This window comes from Canis lupus, chromosome 13 (assembly GCF_011100685.1).
Source record: "Canis lupus familiaris isolate Mischka breed German Shepherd chromosome 13, alternate assembly UU_Cfam_GSD_1.0, whole genome shotgun sequence".
Taxonomy (NCBI): Eukaryota; Metazoa; Chordata; class Mammalia; order Carnivora; family Canidae; genus Canis; species Canis lupus.
In genome coordinates this window covers 54,871,274-54,878,144 of record NC_049234.1, presented here as the reverse complement: position 1 = coordinate 54,878,144, position 6,871 = coordinate 54,871,274, and the positions used below count along the sequence as shown (strand labels likewise).

At 37.9% G+C, this 6,871-nt stretch overlaps 1 pseudogene; it reads right to left on the bottom strand.

Annotated features, from left to right (window-relative positions):
* Positions 1-4,528: 4,528 nt before the first annotated feature.
* Positions 4,529-5,796, bottom strand: LOC611596 (annotated as a pseudogene).
* Between the last annotated feature and the right edge of the window lie 1,075 nt (positions 5,797-6,871).

Here is a 6,871-nt window from a genome sequence, read left to right as displayed (position 1 = left end):
ATGTGCGTGGCTGTGTGTGTGTTTTAACAACACAGAGTGCACTGTCATTAGTTTTATATGACCATGGGAATGTGTCCTTTCTCTACTATATTAAAAGGGAGGATCATGCCTTGCTCATGTTTATGTTCTAATATCCCTGGATTAGCAATAAGTAAGGAATAGCTTGTCAACTTCTTAGCTTTCTAAGAAGCTGATGCCAGTTCAGCATCAGGAACAATATTAAATTGTCTTTCCGTGTTATTTACTTTTTTTATACACTGTTATTTTATATATAATTCTTTTGCATAGCGATAATATTGTTTTTATAAAGTTAGGATGACTATTTTCCTAGATAAAATACAGTTAACATAAGAAACTACAAATACTTTTGTAATAATGTAAGATCATAAAGGGAAAATGCATAAAAATCTTTAATTACAGAAGGAAATGCTCTAGTATTTTTATATATACAATGAGGGAAACATCCTGTACCATAATTATTAAGCATTGATAGGTACAATGCCCAATTTTACTGCCTATCCAAGCGCATAAAATAAATAAACCCTGAACTTGACATTCCAGAGACCTACTTACAAAATCTTGGAAGACAATAATGTATTTTTAAAGTCATTTAATAAGCATTCAGCTACATCTCTTTTTTGAAATAAGATTTTTCCAATTAAATTGAAGAAGTGAAAATGGTTTATGCTTTTATTTGATGTGATAACCCCACATGTCAGAGTTAATGGCATACAATTCCAGATAACACAAAGAAATAGACTAGCTTTAGGGTATTTTTTTCTGATATACAGTTTTTTTATTATAATAAATATTTCTTTATTAAAACCTCATGTTATCTGTTGATTGAAAGTACATTAGATTAACAGCAGACATTGAAAGCACTAGATTTTAAAGTGGGTTGTTACAAAACACTTCACTGACATGAGTATTGAATTTAGAGAATTGCTTGAGAAACCCATTGGGGTAAAGATGTGATATGTGTGTATACACACACACACACACACACACACACACACACTGGAAAATAATCTTTAAAATATCTTTTAAAAATCTCTAAAAAATAATCTTCAAAAATAATCTTTAAAAAATCTTTAAAAATTTCTGTCATCTCATATTTATTTATTATTTATTTATTCTTTTTAAAGATGTTTTTAAAATTTATTTATTTATGAAATACAGAGAGAAAGAGAGGCAGAGACACAGACAGAAGGAGAAGCAGGCTCCATGCAGGGAGCCTGACGTGGGACTTGATCCCATGGCTCCAGGATCAGGCCCTGGGCTGAAGGCAGCACTAAACCACTGAGCCACCCGGGCTGCCCATCATAATCTTTTATTTAAATGGTACATTTTATTGACCATTACTGTTATTGCCTATTGACTTAGTATTCTAAGGTCAGCAACTAACATTTTGAAAAGCAGAAACATGAATAGGAATGAAATATTTGGTCTCAACAATGGAATGGAGTTCTCCTAGTTAAAGATTATCAAAATGTTTGTTTGACCAGAAAAAAAGAAAAATGATTTGTTCAACATGAGCAGTTGTCTCTTGGATTCTTGAATCATTGGTGACCTTACAATGAATCTTTGGTGGATTTACTGCTCAGGATAAAAAATCTGAGATCTAAAATCGTGGTTTTAAAAAAGGCTTCACCTCTCAACACTGAATGTGCCTGTCTGAAAAAAGAATATCCCTAGAAATATTAGTAAGTGTATAAGAAGCCTCTCTAAAGCTGCTTTAAGGGCATATGTTTTGAAATGTACCGAAGTAATTTATGGTGGAGGCAAATACTTTAGTTTCTCTCAATTCTAAAGAGAGGATTAAAGTGTACAATATGAAAATGGTGAGCATATTAGTCCCATTCTCCTATTCAAGATTTCAAAACATTTATAATGTATGTAGACATTCTGCTCCAGTGGGAAATATCAGAAAAATTTTCTGACTTGACTTTTTCATTTCTTATCTTTTAAGTAAATATCAACTGACTGTCTAACATATGTTAGTTACAGGGCTTAATTCGAAGATAAGTCTCATGACCTAATTTCAAGGAGCACCAATCCTAGTAGAGGAGATAAATGTAATGATCACAAATGTGTACAGAGTATGTGAACAGGAAGAGGGAACAGGGATTCCAAACTGAAGTTAGTTAGAAACAGCTTACCCAAGGAAATGCCAGGCTGAATTTCAGTAGGTGAATAAGGATTATTTATTTAGACCCAGAGAGAAGAGGATATTCCAGAAAAAAAAAAAAAAAAAGATAATAATATTGTATGGAAGTGTTGAATTACTATATTGTACATCTGAAATTAATATTATAATGTTAACTAATTGGACTTTATTTATTTAATTAATTTATTCTTGAGAGACACACACAGAGAGAGGCAGAGACATAGGCAGAGGGAGATGCAGGTTCCCCATACGGAGCCGGATGTGGGACTCAATCCCAGGACCCCGGGATCACGACCAGAGCTGAAGGCAGACCCTCAACCACTGAGCCACCCAGGTGCCCAACTAACTGGAATTTAAATAAAAACTGAAAAGGAAAAGATAGCAAATGCCAATATATATATATGGCATATTATACTTGGGAGGAACCAAATAGGGCTTCAGAAACATAAAATGTAAGGTACCACATGATGGGTCTGAGAAATAGCACATCATGACCACCTTTGAATGTTATGTAAATTGCCCTATAAGTGGGAGAAAATCATAGCCATGCTTTTAAATTGCATTTTTGAATGATACCTTGTGGCTTTGTAAACTGAATTTGAATGGAGAAAGGAGAAAGCAGGAAGACTGCTAAAACGGAAAAATAAAAATAAGGCCCTGGGCTGTGTTGGGAGGGCTGTGTGTTTGTTTCTAAAGAATTGGTCATTGGACAATGACCAGCATATGACTGGCTGTATTCCACTCGTGACATACAGACACGAGTGGAATAAATTTATTAATAAATTTTCAGAAGTAAAAATGGACAATGTGATGTGATACTCTTCTGAAAAATCTGCCCATGTGTCATAAACCTGTATTCACGCAGTACCAGATTAATTGACGACACATTGAAATCAGCAAAAAGCATGCGCGTCTTTAGCTAAATTAAAATACACATAAGTTGTCAAAATTTAAAGGGCTTGCACGTATAATCTGTAAAGTGATGGCTTTCTCGTTGGAAATTACTGCCTTCAACAAGGACAGAAGTTACTTGCGGTCATGCTTTCCTATCCAGGGACCTCTACTCCAGTCCTGTCATCTATGTCTCAATACTGGGAACAAATTTCTGTTTTTTTTTTTTCCCCAGAGGTTCTCTTATGTCAAAACCACCTTCAGAAATCTCTGCATAAAAAAAGTGTTATCAAAAAGGAAAAAAAAAATGTCAGTGACTTAAAAGGCACATATGAAATGACACATATATAATTTGGTGTTCATCATTCATACAAACGTTTTAATACCTAAACTACATAGGTATGTTTCTATGAACAATAACTAGCATTGCATTGCATACTTTTTAAACTTTATATAAATTGTGCCTTACTTAAGTATCCTGGGGCAATTTGATTTTTTCACTCACATTCTGCAAGATTTATTCTGATGACATCACAATTTATTGATTCACTTTCCTATCAGTGGACCTTTAGGTTGATTCTAATATTTCTTCATTACAAACTATGCTCAATTTTTTGAAGATGTTTTCCCATGCACATGTATGAGAATTTCTACATAGTTGATGGTAAAATGATTGTTGATTTCTAGGGTTTACAGATCTTATATTTAGTAGCAGCTCCTCTCCAAAAATTATATTTAAGTAAAAAAATGCAAATGTTATATATCAAATGACAATACATGTATAAGTATGCCAGTTTGTGAGATACTAGGTTACATGCTGTGTTAATGTTTTACATACTATCTCATTGAATCCTCCTGAAAACTAGGGCTCAGTGTGATGGTGACATGCTGGGGGCTTCACAGTCTAAAATTGGCTGAGTCATGATTGAAACCTAAGTCTGAGATCCCAGACCTCTTTCTTGTCTGCCTGTCTAATCTGCCCTAACATTTCCTACACTAAGTATCTTTGGAAAGAAATGAAAGAGGAGAGTCATTTGAAAATCTCACAAAGAACAAAAAAAGAATACTGATATAGAAGTGAATATTAGAAGAGAAAACTGCTTTTAGGAGTCAGGCTCTGGTTTTAGAGTCAAAGAGCACTGGTTTTGGAGTCAGACAGATCTTAATGAAATGTTCTGCTCTATTAGTCAGATGCACTGTGTGAATAAGGGGAAATTAGTCATTCTGAGCCTCAGTGTTGTCCTCTATAGCACAGTTATGAGATTAAATATGAAATTGCCCATAAAACCTCGAGTGCAGACTCAGGTTCTAAGTGCTTATTAACAGGTTGTATTGCTATTGCTGAAAGATGAACCAGAATAAGAAGTGAAGAGAATGAAAATATCAATATTGATTTTGCTCTCCAAAGCAACTTGCAATAGTCAACAACCATACTTTCAGACATGAGTTTGATAATCTTTCACTAAGTAATTCTTTGTTTCTTATATTTATTTTTAGTATTAGAAAAGGTTTGTTAGAAAATTCTCACCCTGAACTGGTGTAGCCTGTGATGTAGTACTGTCATTACTGTCATTTATTAAAACCCACTAGAAGTAGGTTTGTTTCTGGAGTGGTCCTTGCACAAAATGTATAAAAAAGCAATTTCTGGTATGACTTGTGTTCTGTCCCTTGATATGTCAAAGTATCCCACCAGTAGCTATAGGTACTCACTTTACAGATGGGGAAACTGAGGCATCAAGATGGCTGTTACACCAGTGGATATACAGTGCACTGGTTGTTCGAAACTGCCTTTCTCTGCCTGGCCCAGGTGGGAAGTTATGGAGGGGGAGGCTGATGAGATGGTGGGGATGAGTCTGTTCAGTGTCTCCCCAAACCCTGAATCCAGGAAGGAAGGTGCTCCAGGAAGGATTAGGTTGTAAGTAGGAAGCATCTCAGGAGTTGCTGAAAGTCTAGAAGGGACGGTCCTTGGGAGATGCCATTTCCACTGCAAACCTGGGAGGTAGGTTAGGTGAAAGGCCTGTGCTGCTGGTGAGGTGGCCTAATCTGGATGCCTCCTGGGAGACTTCACTATGTAACCCTGGACAGCAGCCAGGGTTATCTATCTTCCAGCTGGCTGTGGGAAATTAGAGAATTTCCAGTAGCAGCACCTGGGCCAGAGAGCTGAAGCCGCTTGGGAGCAAGAAGCCAACCCAGATCAACACCAAGAGCTCATCCATACATTCTGTTCATCTTCTTCAGCTGCATACCCCTGCGGTGCAGCTGTAGCACCAGGAGGTCCAGCTCCTTCTCCACGCTCAGACCATCAGGCTGGGCCAGCTAGAAGAGGCAGTGGTGGACGGGGTTCATCTGGCCCATCAGGTGGGATGTTGTTCACCCTCAGGTGGTCAACGATGTTGCAGATAAAGGTGACCTAGCCTCCCCATCCCTGCAGGAACCGGCCTCACAGCTCTTCCCCAGCCTGTACTCCCGCTGCAGTGACCAGTTCAGTCCCCACCAGACGACACTCTGACTTTCTTGCTTGCTCTTGGCCTGAATGATGTTCCGCTTCTTTGCTGAACACAGAGTCCTCCAGAGAATGTTCCACAGTCATGTTAGCCACTTTCTCCAAGTCTAGGGCACCCGGATCTTTGAGTGCTGTCATTGGCAGCTGAGTCTCTGCATCAAAAGATTGGATTTTATAGTCCTCTCTACCAGCCTTCCCCATGACCATCTAGCCCAGGTGGAACACCCATAACAGCACCTGCAGGCCCAGTGCCGCACCCACTTGCTGGGAGGCCTCTGGGCAATGGGCGGGGGCGGGGGGCAATGGGATCCCCACACTCTAGCTGCTCCCGCAGCCCACCTCGCCTCCCCTCACCTCAGCTTAGATCATTTTCCCTCGCAGTGCCAAGACTGTTGTACATATTTTTATTTTGTTTTCTGCTTCAGCTATAAGCTGAGGCTCCAAAGGGAAAGAATAAGGAAATGAGAAAAGGATAGAGAACTGACCAGCCCTATCTCATGCTAAAACAACCAGTACATTGTGACTAAGATGAAAACAATGTCGTCAAATCAAATTATAACCTATCATTATAAATCTGTACAGCGTATGTGAATATTAAGGACACCGTTTTGAAAATTAGTGAGGAGAGAGAGAATGAGTAGGTGTGCTATTTGCAAAATATTAGACAAGAAGAGATATTCTTGCTTTATATTAGCCTACGCAAAATGAATTTGTGGGAGTGAACCGTAGAGTGGAAGCAGTATGGGACAAGAAAGGAAGTGATTAGTATGACCCAGTATCTTCTTCTGCCCCAAAAAATGATCTCAAAGGTTTAACATTCTGACAAATGCTTTCACTCATACCTCACAGCAATTAATCATTCTTGTTAGAGGTAGTACCACTGTCACTTTCCCACAGACAACACTTCTCAGGTCATGTCAGTTGTCTCCAGGCAACACCAACATCACTTGTTGGTTCTCTTTCCACACTTACAGCAATGAACTGAGGGTAAAAGCAAGGCTACTGTTGATAATTGGCAAGATATATTCAAGACTCAGAAACCTGCTTTCTGGATTAAGACATCCATCAATGTCTTAGCCATCCTCCCCATCTGTCTCCCACTGGAGATAAAAAAAAAAAAAGTATCTGAGAGGGAAGAACTTTTGATTCTTTGATATTTAGAAACTTACATAATTCACAGAAAATCATTTTAATCCTTTTCCCCTGATTTGTCATTGAAATTTTTTAAATGAATTAGCACGTGATTCTGAAATTTCCACTTCATAGAACTTTAATTTGCTGTTTAATACTATTTACTATTTAATTCACTA